The following is a 17,975-nucleotide window of genomic DNA, read 5'->3' as shown; positions in this document are numbered from 1 at the left end:
TCACTTCAGTCGTGTCTGACTCTGCGACCCCATAGTCGGCAGCCCACCAGGCTCCCCCGTCCCTGGGATTCTCCAGGCAAGAACACTGGAGTGGGTTGCCATTTCCTTCTCCAATGCATGAAAGTGAAAAGTGAAAGTGAAGTCGCTCAGTCACGTCCGACTCTTAGTGACTCCATGGACTGCAGCCTACCAGGCTCCTCCGTCCATGGGATTTTCCAGGCAAGAGTACTGGAGTGGGGTGCCATTGCCTTCTCGGAACTAAAACTGGGTAGAAATAAATAAAATAAATAACATCTTACAAAAATCATATGCAATTATTAACATGTTTATGAAGCAATTTTATAAATATTTGTATATTTGGTAATAGAATGGATTTCCATTTTAATAGTCCAGAGAAAAAGATTGCACTCTTTCACAATGATCCTCTACAAAAGTTTTTTCTATGTGTTTGATTCCAAATCTCTCTCCCTGTTTCTCTCCCTCTTCTTCCTCATCAATCATTAAATGACTGGAGTAGTGCATCCTTACTTTGCTTCTTTATAAGAATGAATGTGTATGTGTGTGTGTGTGACTCAGTTATGTCCAACTCTTTGTGACACCATGGACTGTAGCCTGCCAGGCTCCTTGTCCCTGGAATTCTCCAGGCAAGAGTAATGAAGTGGGTAGACATTTCCTTCGCCATGGGATTTTCCTGACCCAGGGATTGAACCCAGTTTCTTGCATTGAAGGCAGATTCTTTACCACCTGAGCCACGAGGGAAGCCCATAAGAATGAACAGTCCACCTTAAAAGAATGTTTTCTTTTCCTTCATATTATAGTGTTCACAGAGAGTAAGCAAAAGGATTAATTTCAGATTAGATGAAAAATCCACCAACTATCAAGACAGCTTACTATTACCATTCAGTTATCCAGGCAATTGATGGATTAATTTCCTGAATTCTGTCTCTTTGCCCTTAATAAATGTACTTCATTGAATAAATAGGACTCCATCAAACACACATTTATACCTGTACCCTTACAATATATACACTCAGAAAATGCTGAACATTTTTTTGGAAAAATCAAAAGTTGTATATCCTTCTTTTGATCTCAATACACTGGAAAATGTAGCCTCAGTTTGGAGGCTGCAATTGAGGCTCATTTGCATGTAGCAGGTAGATTTTGAAGCATAAAAGTCATCTCATTTGAACAAACTTGGGGCACTTAGTATCAGGTAAGAGATGTCATAGCCACAGAACTCTGCATAGAGACCACACACTGAAGCTTCCACTTCAGAAACTCACAAAAGTCTAATCATTGACAAGTCTTTTCATAGAAAGATGAACTCTATTATAAGATAAGGATGATACAAAGACCTTTAAAGATGGGGGTTTTTCATTAAACATTAAATAAATGTGTGTTCCCTTAAGCTTTTATCAAGAGATCGTTCAGTATGAACTTTTACTTGAAACTGAATTTTTTTCCTCATCCCATCTGTGCCTCTATAATCATAACACAGAAGTAAACAACTTTTGTTAACTAAGGCAAGAGTCCTGTCCCTAAGGTGGATTGTCTTCTGCTACAGTTGAGGAGACATTTTCACTTTGTCTTTTCAAGTCTAACTTTGGCAAACCCCTTCTTGAGCAGGTGACAACATCACAGTCTTCGCAGGACCCACAGATTCCCTGGAGTGAACAACACTCAGGACACTTTTGCTTATACTTACCGTTTTATTGCTTCTTCCTGTCTTCGGCGTTTTTCATTCTTCTCTTTCAAGTAGGCCAGGTTTGTCTCGTTTCTCAAGCGGTCGTTCTCTCGAGCAATGTCTGATGCATTCTGAATAACCAAGCCATCATAGGCCTTCATCCCCATATCCTCAATGTACTGGAGAAACGTGTCCAAAGGGTCTTCCTCGGGATTGGAGCTCATCATCTTGGAGGATTTCATATGAAAAGGAACACTTCCTGTGGGATGAGAGCACATTTCACTTTCATCAGAGATGCGGGTAAAAGCAAGGTGTTACTTATTCTCCTAACGTCTCATCAGCCCCAAACTCCAGTGTCTATGGTAGAATCGACTTGGAGAACATGTCTCATTAGAAATCACAGTTGCATGTTGAAAGTAAATATTAAATGAATTTTGCCTGGGTAGCAAACACTTCCTCAAAGTGGCAAAATGAACAAATCAATGGCCAAAGCTCTTGCACTGAAGGGTGATGTGAAGGTGTAAGCATTTGGGGGGAAAAATAACATAGGTTATGGGCTTATCTGGTAGCACAAGTGGTAAAGAATCCTCCTGCCAATGCAGGAGATGCAGGTTCGATCCATGGGTTAGGAAGATCCCCTAGAGAAGGAAATGGCAACCCACCCTGGTATTCTTGCCTGGGAAATCCCATGGACAGAATAGCCTGGTGGGCTACAGTCCATGGGGTAGCAGAGTGTCGGACACGACTGAGCATGCATTGACCACACCATGTAAATAGCCATGATTTTGTTTCTCAAAAATGTGTTCATATGCTAATAAGCTATATTAGAGCCAAGCTCTACTTCTTTTTTGAACACCATAACAACTTTTCTGTTCAGTTTCAAATAAAATAATGTAATAATTTGGAATGAACTTTCTTATTGTATGTTTTCCTTGCAATTTAAAGTTAAGATTTATGAATCTGAACAATTCATGCAAAATAGAGCAGTTATCAAGGAAATTCACTTTTCTAATATAAATTGGCTTAGAAATCATCTCTTTGGGGTCCTCCATTATTCTCCAAAATGGCTTCATACTGTAAGTCAAAAATCATAGATCACCAGAACCATGTTAATACTTACCACTCTGGTCATTCAAGCAATGGCAATTTTGATTATCCTTACTACTTGAAGGATTAAAAACCTGAGCCACAGAAAGGAACTCTGAAAGCCAAAATCAAATCAAAACAAAAACATAGGACTTTACAAACTCACCTATAAAATGATGGAAATAATAATGCTTAGCTCCTACTCATATGAAGATTATGGAAGGTGATGACTATAGAGAATTTCACATAGAGTTCAACAATAATAAGTGTATACATAATAAAGCTTGTTGATATTATTGACAGGAACAATCATGTAAAAATATATATATAGATGAATGGGTAGATAGATAGCCAGCAGGCTATAGAAATCAGCATGGCTTGAAGTAGAAGTATCCAAAGAATCATAGAAATAAATGAAGCCAGGGGATAGAGAAATTGTGTTTGTATCAATCAAAATAGAACTGAATTTTAATTAATTACATGCAGAATAAATATTTTACACTTATAGCTTAATAATGCTTACTGTCCTCAGTTGCATATTCATTGTGGTAAAGCAAATCTTTGCTAATAGCAAAGAAAATGTTGGCAAATTTAAAAATTATAAATCACCTTTACATCTTTTACTTTCTTCAACAGTCTCAGAAAGATTTTTTTTTTTAATATCCACTGAGCTTTTTAAGGTAGAAGTCCTAGACCTTCATTTTTACCATTTCAAATTATTTCCATTCTGATTTTTTTACAAGAATAATCATGTTCCATAACCTGGATCATAGCTATGGAAACTTCACTTCTTATCAGAGTTTATTAGCATTTCAGCTGCCAGTCAATCCATACGTTACTTGAAGCCCACTCTAAATTTAAGGATTTATTCAACATGTAAGAAATTGTTGAAACCAGAGGATCAATTAATTGTTCTTCCACTCATGCTTTTCTGTTATTTTGTTTTCTTATGTTTAATTTGGTTTTAAGCCGTAATGGGTTGGTAAATGAAATGGACTTCTAATTGCAACCACCTAATGTGACAAATTGTATTTCATTATCATCCTATCAGAAGTGGTGAACATACATAGGAATTAAAAAAATTCTGCTATGAATGATGGTAATTTGTGGGGGAGGGGATGCAACATGATACTCAAAGAGCTAAAGCATTAGTATTATTGGGAAATCACTTCTACCAAGGATTTCAGCAAGAGGTGTGCTTCAATAAAAAAAGATCTGCACAACTTCATGGCAATTATTTCTACCATAGTTAAGCAAGCCAAGTCAGTATTACAAGGATTCTAGAGAGAATGCCTCAGGGTGGAAGATGATCATTCCTACTCTGCCCTGGAGCAAAACTGTCTATTTCCCATTGTGTAAGGCATTATCCAAAGATTTTTATTTCTTCCCTTAAGTTTTCCTCTCCATACGGATGACACTTGCGATTCTTTATGGAGTTATATATTCCAAACATTAACCAGATTAATTGTGCACCTCTGAAAATTAATTATCTCCCTAAGTGGCCTTTCAACTTGATTAGAGTTCAAATTTGTTTATTTTGAGAAAATATTAAATAATAACATAGTAAAATATGTATACTGTGGAGAGTCCTATTATAAGGTGTTTTTTTAATTGAGATGAAAATTTGGGGGATGAAAATCAACTGTGAAATCTAGTAACACTTCAGAGCAATGAAAACTGGATGTTGGTGAACATGCTTGAGTCATCCAGTTCTAGAGGATATTTGTTTCTACAATCATTCATTTATTCAAGTATTTCTTGAGCACATGTTATACACTGTGCTGCATGCTAAGTTGCTTCAGTCACGTCCAACTCTGTGCAACGCTATGGACTGTAGCCCACCAGGCTCCTCTGTCCATGGGATTCTCCAGACAAGAATACTAGAGTGGGTTGCCATGCCCTCCTCCAGGGCATCTTCCTGACCCAAACCCACATCTCTTGCATCTCCTGCATTGGCAGGCAAATTCTTTACCACTAGTGCCACCTAGGAAGCTCCATATTATGCATTGCTGCTGCTGCTGCTGCTGCTAAGTCACTTCAGTCGTGTCCAACTCTGTGTGACCCCATAGACAGCAGCCCACCAGGCTCCCCCGTCCCTGGGATTCTCCAGGCAAGAACACTGGAGTGGGTTTCCATTTACTTCTTCAATGCATGAGGGTGAAAAGAGAAAGTGAAGTTGCTCAGTCGTGTCCGACTCTTCGCGACCCCATGGACTGCAGCCTACCAGGATCCTCTGTCCATGGGATTTCCCAGGCAAGAGTACTAGAATGGGGTGCGATCGCCTTCTCCAATATTATGCATTAGGCAGTGATAAAGGCAAAACTGTATCCCTCTAGACATTCATTCAGCAGTGAAAGAACACAGGAAGTAAATAATCGCAATGCAGTGTGACAAGGGCACTAATTCACTTGGCAGTGTTGGCATTCACTAGTTTGTCATGGTGATGGTCAGCATTTTTGACGACAAACACTTTTCAATGGTTATATGTAGTCTTCAAAAGTAAAAGTAAAAAAAAAAAAATTGACGGGCTGTATCACTATTTAACTATCATACTTTTTTTGCCTTTTTAGTGCTAAGTGTTCTATCATGTCTGACTCTTTGAGGCCCCATGTACTGTAGTCCACCAGGCTTCTCTGCCCATGGAATTTTCCAGGCAAAAATACTGGAATGAGTTGCCATTCCTTCTCCAGGGGATCTTCCTGACCCAGGGATCAAACCCATGTCTCTTGTGTCTCCTGCATTGGCAGGTGAATTATTTGCCAGTAGGGCCACCTGGGAAGCCCTTTTGCCTTTTTGTCCATATGTAAAATGTAGTTTGTAATGTAGAGAGAAATGGTGGCAGTCTTGAAGGACACATAATGGAGTTGTTGACCACAACAGCCTAAAAGTCCTAAACTAAAGCACTCCTAGATCTATGACTTTGTGCAAGTTAATTAACCTCTTTAAGTTTCAGTCTCCATATTTAAAAAATCGTTATTTACCTCCTTACACTATTGTGAGGATTCAGTTAGAAAATGCATGCTCAATATGGGACCAAATTTATAAGTCATTAACATTAGATGATTCTCACAATTTTCAACTGTGGTGAAGATAAGGTTTTGTAATAATTCCTCTATAAATATAGTTTTACTTGAAACAGAATAGAATGCTTAATGTTCAACTAACTTCCTTAATCAAAGGTATGCAAATAGAGGCCATGAAAAGGGTTAATAGATTTGCTCACTAACCAAAAGCATTTAAAAGTACTTATCCATTTTGCCCCTTCCCTGATGGCTCAGCAGGTAAAGAATCCACCTGCAATGCAGGAGGTACAGGAAGCACAGGTAAAATCCCTAGGTTGGGAAGATCCCCTGGAGAAGGAAAAGACAACCCATTCCAGTATTCTTGCCAGGAAAATCCCATGGACTGAAGAGTCTGGCAGACTAGAGTCCATAGGTGCACAAAGAGTCTGACACAGCTGAGCACCCACGCACACCCATTTTTCACATCTAGAAAATAAAGGCTTTGGGGAATATGAACCAAGACATGTATCCCATCTCCCAAACACTTGGACTCCACCCGTCCAAGCCCAATGGTATTTCTCAGAAAACTGGACTATGAATGAACAGATTCATGGCCTCACCTAAGAAAAGTGAATCATATTAAGTGTCTACCTCTTTACAACTGCTACCATTCCCATGCAGGGAGAACCCACAGACAAGTGTGATCTTAAATCAGCCTTTCAGAAATGTGTATTCATGGCTAAGACAGATATTTAATCAGATATATTTGTTATCACTAAAAATTTGACTGTGTTTTGATTGTTGGATTTAAATCAAGTTCAGTTCTAGCCCTTGAAAGACAATCCTATATGCAAACATTTTATGAAGGCTTGTTTTGAGCACCTAATTCCTAAAGTTGGCATCATAAAAGAAAACAGTTAAGAAGCAAACAGGCAACTTCCTTCAGGTAGCATCTTTAGCCATATTGCAATTAATTAATGAATGAGTCTACGTCAGTCAGTAGGTCAAAATCATTGCCTAACATATTTTAACAGAGCCTGTGAAATTGAATGGAAAGTTTGCATTTCTCCAGGCATCTCCTTTATTTGAAATATGTGTCTTCAGCCATTTTTGCTCAAAACCAATTAGAAATTTTAGCACCCCACCCCCCTCCGCAGTGGTTGAAAGCTGGCATCCATGGTCTCCACCCACAAAGCAGATATGTTTTCTTTGGAATGCAGAACATTGATTCGAATAGCCCAAGATTTTTTCTTGTATATGTTCTTTTTCTTGGAAGCTGTGGTCAATATTTAAAATTTGTGTCAGGGACTCTCCTGGGAAAGCATCTAAAATAATGGAGATCAGAATTCCCGTACAAATCACAGATAACTCCAAGTATTCACTTTATGCCTTTCTTGTACTGCTGTATTCTGCATTTATAAGGCACTCTTTTTATTCAATTTTTGGATCACTGTATTTAGAATCAGCCCATTCTAATAAAGAGCTACAGAAGTTGGATTAAATACAACTGAATGGTTAATTGTTCAGCTTTCTTTTATTTTATTCTTTAACTTTTGTCATTTCCTATTGACCACACCCTTTGTAAAGATTACTTTGTACAGTATTGTGATACTTATCAGAATATGAAATTTCACTTTACTCAGCTAAGAGGCACCAGATGGGATTCAGTCATATTTATGACATTAAACATTTTATCTTTTAATCAAATTAATCATTTCTTTATTTTCTTTTAACATCATCACTTGACCTTACTAATGCTGAGCCTAGAACTGAAAGTAACATTACATTTCTTTACAAATATCTCCACTGAAATGAAACTATCCATTATATACATATACAGAGCAGAAAATATACATACGGCTATTCAAACACAGTACATGGAAACATTTTAAAATGTTTCTTTCTCTTTCTGTAGCCACTGCTTGCATTCAAGGAACCCAATAAGATGAGACACTTTTATGAATTTAAGTGTTCAAGCCAAAAAAATGGAAGCCTATTTTTGAGAAGCAAGTACATGCAAAAACTTTAGCTAAGATCATATTAATACATTCACATGGGTTATTCCCTTTGTAAATTAAGAAACAAATCTTACACGGCTGAAATTTTGAAGCCATATAAGAGGATATTTAATGTGGCTCTAAAAATGGTGTTAAGGTTAGGTTCCTCCATAGTCTAGAGGGCTTTTGATTAACTATAGGCTTTTTTAATTTTTAAAATATACCAAAAGAGTCAGATAAATATCAGGTATGCCATCTTCTCATACACGTGAAATAATTTTTCTTTTCTTAAAAGTCAGAAGAGATTCCTCCTGTAGTGTAATTTCACGCATTTTGACATCAACCACTCTGACTCCGTAAGAAATGGCTCCAGTGGAGGTGTACACTGACTTCTCTGGCAGAAACATCCTATGAGCCGTTTATTACCATCTACCCAAAGCAGAGTTCTAGCATACCAGCATCCTCTCAGTGAATTAGTCCTCTGGCCCTTAGGAGGACTGCTTCTTTTTTCCCTTCTTGTGGTGTTTACTCAGAATTTCTGAAACGGAGCTGTGCTCCATCTAAAACCTTGGTTTTCCAAGATATAAAGTTGTGAAAACTCTACCTATCCAGATATTTTCCACATACACTGAGGGGTAGTAGAATCAAAAACATATGTGTGGGAGGGAACTGCTCCCCAATCTTAAAGTTCTGTAAGAAATGTCTTAAATTTTAGGTCACATTTAACTCCATATGATGTTACAGCCAGAATAAGATAAAGTTTATTTTGTGCTATTATTATAATGTTATTTGAGAAAAACAAAATACGTAGAAGGGGATAAGTTTCATGGTGGAAACCTGAGACACTTTGCTTTGATTTCATGTTAATGGTTTTCACTTTATATGCATATGGGAAACTTTTCTAGTCCCCACCCCTTATTTGTTTCTTAGGTTTTCAAACCACACCTGTCTCAACACTGTGAGGAAGCTGTTTGATTTTGGCTTATTACAATTTGATTTTCCCTCCCACACCAATCATTGCATCTTCTCTGAGATAGAGAATCTTATTTTGTCCAGTAGTATCTATTCATCCAAATAAAAAAGTTTCTCATGGCAATTTTGACTATATTTTTTGTTCATCACGAGAAAAAGATCTTTTACATTTTTTGCATGTACTCACATCAATTTGAAAAAATAGGTATTTAAATAATCAGGCTTCATATACATATGTAAAATACATATGCAAATTAATATCAAATTTGCTGACTTCACGGAGGACCAAATCAACAGACTAGATTGCCTGGTTCCACTCCACAACCCATGCAAACCATGTCAGAATTATTTTTCTGATCAAATCTTATAATGTGTAAAAATAAGTCCTATAATTTCACTTTGATTATGCTTGAAATCCTGCTCTCCACCCCACGAATGGTCACGCTTAATTTTTCATTCCACTGTCATCAAAATGCAGCTGTTCTGCCCAAAATGGGAAATGTTAGAGTTAAAACCAAGAGAGCTTGTTGAAGTGACTACAAAGACAGTGATTGCTTTTTTTTTCCCTCAGAAAGCAGATTACTTTGTAGTGAGTTTTTCTCTACTATCTCTCTTCCCAAAATGGTTAACATGGGCATTGATCACATTAGCGTAGAAGCATTGTAAATCAGACATCCACTCCCACCCCAACTTTCAGGCTGTCATGGGACTATTTGCCTATGTTCTAAAAACACTGCACATTTCACTAATATTAGGCACTCACTGAAAATGTCAATGGCTGAGGTACTTTTTGGAGCCTTTGGCCAGATGTTTCCAGATGCTTACAAGGCAGTATTTGCAAACTAGATATAGTCAGTAGAATAAATTGCTGACTGGAGCAACAATAGAAATCATCTAATTGGGTTGGAAGGCTATGACTTACTTTTTTTTAAAAAAAACAATAGCCAACCTTCCTGTCTCCAGGATTTTTGCACTTCTCTTTCTAAACTTTACTAATGCTCCAAGTCCTTGGGCTTCTCTGCAGTTCCTTGTGAAGTTGTAGTGTTTTTTCCCCCTCAGGTCTGCATTCACTGATTTTCTAAATCGGTAATGTCCTTCACAGAGTCCCCTCCTTTGCTGAGTTGGCAAACATATGTTGCACTTTCCACAGAAAAATGAAATAATTTTGTCATTTGTGGCTCACATGTTCTCATGTTAATTTGTTTACCACTTGACTATCTACAAAATAAGTTGAAGCATTGTCTGAAGTGTGAAATATTAAGAGAGAAGTTAATTTCCACTTGTGTTCTACAGTCATTAATCCACACTACTCAGTAATAAATTGTTGTGTGTTAAAATGACCAAAACTACATCGTGGAAGCTCTTCTCTTGAGTTCTCTTATTTTTGGACTATATTTAGAACAACATTCCAGTTCTTGGTACTGAAACAACTTTAAGATTTCCTAACGACAATGAACAACATTATTTCATGTACTAGTTCTTCCAGATAGGGAATACCTGCATTTCTTGTATTTAAAATTTGCCAATAGTTGGAAGAATTAGAATGGAGACACCCCAACAAAATAAGTGTGTGTCCCAAGTAAAACGGGTCCACCTAAAGTTCTCAAATATTTATTGTGATGAGACTAGTGAAATCTTCCTGGTATTGATTGATCCTAAAATATATATTTCTCAAAGAAATTTATGTCTTATCAGTTAGGAAAAAACAGTTTCAGCTTTGCTGTATTCTGATAGTTTGGATTTTTACATTTTGGTTCTGTGCCTTTTCTTTCTTTTTTCTTTCTTGAGAACACAAAACTGGGCTGAAACAAATGTGCTAAGACATTGTTGTAAAATATTTATGGTATGAAATAGCAGATAAATAGCTAGCATGCACCACATGAATGCCAATTAATACCCTGGAAAATATTTTCAATGCTTTTAATAATTCAACATGGCTTATTTTACCAATGAAGATCTGGTTTAACCATTTCTGCGGTAATATAACTAAGTGGCTAAGAGGGTACAGAATAGCCTGAGGCTCATTAAAGCCTTGGATGCCTTTGCTGTGGCTTTCTTTCTGCTCCAGCTAATAAGACATGCAAACTTCAGCATTAAGTATCCCCAGCTAAAATCCATTCCATCTTATAACCAGATTGCTTGATCTATTTAGTGCTGGATTCAATTAGCATGCTTAGAGAATCTGAAAAATGAGATACATACCAAAATTTTAAGTCCCCAGGGACAGCTAAGTTCAATATTCAGAAGGTGACTTGTGTCTGTCAGAGCCCTCTCTCGCAGCTGATCTCAGGGCAGTTCTGTAGGAGTCATCCAGCACCATAAGAAATAGACTTGTAGTTCAGCTCAGTTTTTCTTCAATTAAAGTGCATTGGATCTGGATGGGAAAAGTGTCCACTCCCAGATTCTTCATCACTAGAGATCAGAGCATTCTTGATGTTCTTTCTATCAGATAAAATGGCCTTTAAAGTTTGCTAGGAAGATTCAGTGGCAGAAGACAGGTGCTTGCTTCCTTAAATCGACATTCAGAGAAAAGAGGGCATAGCTAATGGGTGGGGATGAACACACAGCCTCTCGCCTTCCAGGTCCAGCAGGGAAGAAATTGAATAATTTTACCCACTTTGCTACACAGATGATTATAAGACTCGAAGCAATCACCCAGGCTGGCTAAGGTGCCTCATTTGATTATATTCTGTGAAGGCAAAAATAAATGAAAACAAAAAATCAGAAACATCCTTTCTACATGTCTCCTTTCAGCCAAAAAGATGCTCTTTCTCATTGCCACTTACATACAGAAGGTTTGGAGCAGCCTAGCTTGTGGCATCGTCCCTCCCCCGTGACAACCAGCCCTCTCTCTCTCATTCTCTCTCTCCCCTCCCTCCCTGCCCCTGACTCCCTCCCTTCCTGCTTCTCTCTCTCTCCTCTCCAGCTGCCTTAGTCTGTTGATGCTGCTGCTGATTAATCAGGGATTCTGAAACAAAGAACCTACCTTCTGAAATAAGCAGTAATCTTTCTTCTCTGTTTCTGCAATCCGTCTGCATTGAACGGCAAAGCTGCCAGCGTTCTAGCACCTTGGATAGTTCCTGCTCACTAGGCCCATTGGAAAAGGGAGGCGAAGCAACTGAAGAAATGACAAGAAACCCAAAAGCAGCATCGTTCTACTTCAGATTTCGGCTCCCTGGGGTCTCTCATCTTCATTAAAGGCCTCACATCTAGGCAACTGAGCCTCTCTCTTTCATCTATCTGAGCTGAAGTCTGATTAGTAAATAATAAAATGAGAAGAGGATAAAGAAACCCCTTCATTTATAGCCACTACAACACTAATTCAGTCTTTATGGAGAAGAGAAATATGAATCCATCAAAAATAACTGTTCTTACTCCCAAGGATGTTTAAGTCATAAGCTTCGCACCCCTGGCATAGCTAATGAAAATGAGCAACAACTTAAACAGAAATTCAGATCTCAGTTTGATACCCTTATTTGATATCAATTTTGCCTCCACCCTCTCTCTGCACAGCAGAGCCAGGCACACAATTACTGCTGACGTTCTTCAGGCTGCTGCTTGGGGAAAGAGGGGAGGAGCCTTTTAACCTCATCAAAACAGCTTCATGCCACCTGCTCCCATGGCATGAGAAAAAAACTAGCCCAGTTAGAAAGAACATGCACAGCACATGCCTATGTGGAATAAAGGTCTCACTTGGAGTGCACGTTATTTATTTACTTTTTAACAAAAATAAGATGTGAATTAACCACGGCATGTGTATCATTAACTCCTATAGAATCACTGTGGAAATTATGTAAAGTAATCCTGTTTCCTACATATGCTGACAACTCCCCTAACACATGTCTTAATATCTTACTGAATATATAGATATATATCACATTATATAATACAATCTATATAAACAGACACAGATACACACACAAACACCCATATATCTACATATATATGTATATATATCAAGTCCTAAATTTTTATCTAATGTGCTCTTCCTCAGAGTAAAAACTGTAACAAAGTAAAATTTAACATATAAAACAAAGTAAATGATTTGACATATAAGTTCCTTCTTTGGTAAAAGTAACAGTAGGCAAAAAGTTTCTGCTTCATTCCAGCTAAAATATAAATTTTAAAGGAGAAAATGAGTTTATTATTCAATAGTGACTTCTAGATTTTTTTCTCTTCACATTCTTTTCTAATAATTCTTATTGTAAATTACCTTCACTCAAAAGCTGATTTTTCTCAACGGTTAACCTAAACATCTAAATTCATAACTAATTTCTTAGAAAAATGTGTTCTGAATGTAATTTTTATATATCAACAGGCCACAAAAAAGTAATAAACTTAAGTTCACCTTCTTGATTTTTAAATGCTATCTGGGACTGTGGTATTATTTTACAATTTTAAACTTGCGAGTATCTGCGGGAAAATGAAATCAGCACACTACATTACTATAAGACATTCAGTTTTCACATGTCCTAAAGTGCATTCCGAAAGCGAATTACAGCAGCCATTTATTTTCCAATCTTCATGCATCTACTTTTTGTTCAGAACAGCACATATGTTTAATGAACTTTGGAAGATTAGACAGATGAAAAGCAGGAAGGGAAATATAATTGGGAAAGAGAAGAGGTCATCTCTCTCCTTCTCTCTCTCTCCACCTCCTACCCCCATCTCACTAAAATTCTAAAAACTTAGCACATTGTCTCAAGTACTGCTTCTGAACTAAATAATAATGAACTAATAATAACCACACTATGATCAAGAGGCTTAGTTGTGTATCATTAATAATAGTCAACTGTCCCTAAAGAAGTTGTCTTTCAGCACATGGCTGAAAGTAGAAAAGATTCTTTATAAAGAAATTATATGACAGACATCTTAGAAAGTGGAAATATTTTATCGTGAATGATCATTTTAATCAGATTTGGGAGGTTATATTTTTCAACTATAAAGAGCTTGAATAGGCACTTGTGTAAAGTCCATTTCTACATATGAGAAAGTTACCCCCTGGATAACTACATTGACCTGCTTTAGGCCTCAGCTGCATTGGCTTGCTGGGACAAGGAGCGAAGATCACTGGGCTGGTTGTGCATCTTCGGCCACAGAGTGGTTCTCAGTCACCTTGCTTTCATGCACCAAGATAATTTCAAGTAAAGGAGACACTGACATATGGTAGCGAACTATAAAAAGAAGCGACATTTTTACTACAAAAATTTCAAGAGCTAAAGGGATTTTTTATCCCCCCAGAATAAGGAGAACATATTTATGATAATGTGTGGTTCTTAAAATTTAATGTTTTCAGCTTTAGGAAAATTTGTGATTATTGCAGTTTCCCTTCTTTCCTCCTATCTTTCCTTCCTTCCTTCCTTTTTCCCCCATTTTCATAGAATAGGCTTGAGAAACAACATACTGTATCAACCCCGTCTTCCCAATCCCATTCTCTCCTCACTTCAGGCTGCAGAATCTGTTGATTGGGCATTTTTTTTCTCTGGAGACATATTGATGTATTGGTATTTTTGGTACTTTTGAGAATTGGTACCTAGAAGGTCCCAAGAACTACTTCTTCAGGTCTCATTAAAGGAAAGAGAAAAATGTCTCTACTTTCAAATAATCAATCATAGAACCAAATGTAAAACTCATTTCTACTCACTTTGATAATATCTGGAGAAAAATGCATTGGACAAAATTAAAGTTAAAAATACTTAAAACATAAGTATAGAGGCAAAAAAACTTGAACTGCAATTATGTGTTGGTTTATTTCTTGAACATCTTCATAAACTATATATATTGTACTGATGTCAATAGGAAACCAGTCCCTGAAATGCCTCATGATTTATTTCTTTTAAAATTCTTAAGTCAGGGTGGCTTGGCTCTTTCTGTTATGCTATGCTGACTAACAGAGTTGATGCTGTTGGGGTTAAATAGGTCCCTTTTATGCACTCAGATAGACCAGGAGAGTCAGAGCCCTGAGAGTGCTTCTTAGTCTATAAATCAGCCAGATGGTGGGGAGTGCTTTTTGTATAAAAGTGATGCAAATGAGAAAAATGAGAATTGAAATTGAGCGATCTAGCTACCTAAATTTTAAGGGGCTTATTTAAATATATCAAGAGGTACTCTCTGAAGTCATGTCATAATTTATAATAAAGCCTTTCTATTTTTTCCATGATCTGTAATTTTTCTATTATTCTCTCCACATTTAGCTTAAGGAGATGACACCTCTGTTATAATGAAATTATTCCACTAGGGAAAAAGCTAATCTCCTTCCCATCCAATCAGGATTTCTAAGCATTCTGGTAACAGCATGAAATGAAAGTCTTGGTAGAATGAGAACCATATGTTCCTCATGATTTTTGCCTATACAACAATATAGATGTCAACAGAAGTCATGCATAGGATCTGAGAAAAATAGGGTAGTTGGATAACAATATGGTGCTCAGGGATCCAGAATATTGAGCAACTGGGGGAAAATTTTTGCTGTCTAATAACATGCTACATTTGTACTGTTAAGGCATTGTCAATAAATGGGAGTTTCCATGGCAGGGAACTTATGAATTCATCCAGACATCCCTCACTTTTGTCCAGCATGTATTTTCCAGGAAATATTTCAGAAGATTTTACATCTATAAAAAATGTAACTATCTTTGTTGTTGCTGTTTAGTCACTTAATCGTGTCTGACTCTTTGAGACCCCATGGACTATAGCCCACCCAGGCTCCTCTGTCCATGGGATTTTCCAGGCAAGAGTACTGGAATGGGTTGCCATTTCTTTTTCCAGGGGATCTTCCCAGCCTAGAGATCAAACCTGCATCTCCTGCAAGTCTCCTGCATTGCGTATGGACTCTTTTACCACTGAGCCACTCAACTATTTTTTTTTTAATTGTTAAGAATTAATCTGCATATTGTACCAAAAAAGACACTCCCACTCCAACCATCTCCCTTCTTTGTATGGATAATTTTTATTCATTTCAAAAATCAGGTTTATCATACCCTGGTAGCCTGCCCTGGTTTACCATAATCCAACTTTGATGCTTATTCTCTGTTGGGAAATTCTCCACCAATAAATATTCCACCAATAAAAAGTGAAGCCGTATGCTTTTCCATATTCTGCCAAACATGTCTATTTCATTCTCCATGTGTGCTAGTCTGAGATTACTGAATGAGTGGGACCCTTCCTTCTATTCTCAGGACCCCAGGACATGGATTGTGTCCAGACAGTAGCAAGGATTTATTGAATGCGTTCATGGCTCCAGATCTTAACTGATGACACGGCTTGTACAAATAGAAAATTCAAAAGCACCCATGTACTGAACATGAAATTCTCTTTTTAAAAAATTCTAAGTCAAAATTTCAAAATAGAATTAGTCTAAAATGCAAATTTTTAAGAAGGGAAAAAAAATCTTTCCAAAGAGGCTCCATATTTTCTACCTGAAAAATCAAATATAGCCAGTTTGAAACTGGCTGGAAATAATGAGATAGGATCATAGAAAGGGCAACTAAATATACAAATACAAGGATGGTATTTCGAGAAAACAAAATTTTTCAGAGGGTCTCTCAGTCAACTTAGGCTGCTATAACAAAATACCATGGATTCCATAGATTGATAGGTTTACACAATAGACACTTATACCTCACTATTCCAGAGGCTGAGAAGTCCAAGGTCAAGGTGCTAGTAGATTCAGTTTATAGTGAGGATCCTTTCTCTGACTTGAAGAGAGCCAGCTTCTTGCTGTGTCCTCATACAACAGAGAGAGTGAGAGCTCTGATCTATCTTCCTCTTTCTTTAAAGGACATTAATGTCATCATGGGGCCCCCACCCTCTTGACCTCATCTAAACCTAATAACCTCCCACTTTCAAATTCCATCATTTTAAAGGTTAGAGTATCAACATGAATTCTGGGGTACCACAGACATTCAGTCCATAACACAGGCCCTGAAGACATGTGAAAATAAAGATATTCCTTCTGGAACAGAAAGGATCAATTTTGTCAATAATTACTTCTTATTAAATGGACTTCAAAACGAATGTAGTATCACTTTGAATGAAATGTGATGTTTGGTGGAATTTGGAAAGCCAATAGTTATTTTGATAGATATTTTCTTGACCAAATATGAAAACATTCTGCAAAGCTACATTCATTTTATTGTAATATTGGATGGAAGTTGACTGTGAATCAATAAAAGAGATTAGAAAGTCCAGGAAAAGCATATATCTGTATTTAGCATGTGATAAATATGGCATTGCATATCAATAAGCAATACAATTAGGTAAGCAGAGGAATGCATACATATGTACACAAAACATTTTTATAATTCCTTGTGAAATAAATCTAGATTTTTGCTAATGTAAATATGGTCCAAGGACCTGCAGTGTCAGCATCACGTGGGGTTCATTAAGTATGAAAACTCAGGTCTCTTCCTGAGTTTTAACAGAACTGCATTTTAACAGAGGTTAGGTGATTGGTAGGCATATTAATGTTGCAAAGCATTATCCAATACAAATTCATAGGATGCACTGCCAAAAATGATAGCCACTAGCTACACATGGCTATTGAGCACTTGAACTGTGGTTAGTGACACTGAGGAAATACATGTTAAATTTAATTTATTTCAATTTAAAATCTACTTGTGGGTAGTGGCTACCATGGTAGACAGTGCAGCTCTAGAACTTCCTTTGAAATATTTATATATGAAAGCATTTATTTACTGAAATTTTAATATAATTTTGGGGTGCAGATGATCAATCTCAAGATAGTATCAAAGCTGGAAGAAATTAAGTGACAGTCAAGAAATCTGAACACATAAAAATGTAAGATACATAAATGGAAAGATTATAAAGTTGTCGTTTAAGTGCAAAATTAGGAAACTTTTGGCAATTCACGTGAGAGCTTGGCAGATACATATTCCTTTTATATTAGTAAAAGCAAAAAAAAAGAGAAAAAAATACATAAAAAAGAAATAAACACCACAGTAATAAACAAGAACGAAAGATAGGAATGGGTCATTCACAAAATAAAAATTTGAAATGGGAAATAAATATGGAAAAAGATGTTTAGCCTCAGTTATAATAAAACTCAAATTAAAATAAGAAATGGATCTTTTTTTTACGTAATTTATCTTGATGGTAAGCACATGGAGAAAGGACAGTTATATGAATGCATGCAACCAAGTGAGGAAAAATTGATAGGTTACAATTTTTTTTTAATGAGCACAGTCTTTGAAACAATACTTTTACTTTAATGAT

At 36.8% G+C, this 17,975-nt stretch overlaps 1 long non-coding RNA gene across 1 annotated transcript; it reads right to left on the bottom strand.

Moving 5' to 3' along the window:
- Positions 1 to 1,711: 1,711 nt before the first annotated feature.
- Positions 1,712 to 12,133, bottom strand: LOC123332195. Its single transcript, XR_006548970.2, has 3 exons — positions 11,728 to 12,133; positions 10,944 to 11,430; positions 1,712 to 1,943 (listed from the first exon to the last, which is right to left on the bottom strand). It is a non-coding gene; the product is annotated as an uncharacterized LOC123332195 (long non-coding RNA).
- Between the last annotated feature and the right edge of the window lie 5,842 nt (positions 12,134 to 17,975).

The sequence above is a fragment of the Bubalus bubalis genome, chromosome 2 (assembly GCF_019923935.1).
Source record: "Bubalus bubalis isolate 160015118507 breed Murrah chromosome 2, NDDB_SH_1, whole genome shotgun sequence".
Taxonomy (NCBI): Eukaryota; Metazoa; Chordata; class Mammalia; order Artiodactyla; family Bovidae; genus Bubalus; species Bubalus bubalis.
The sequence above is the reverse complement of the archived record's forward strand: the minus strand, read 5'-3'. Positions and strand labels throughout refer to the sequence as shown.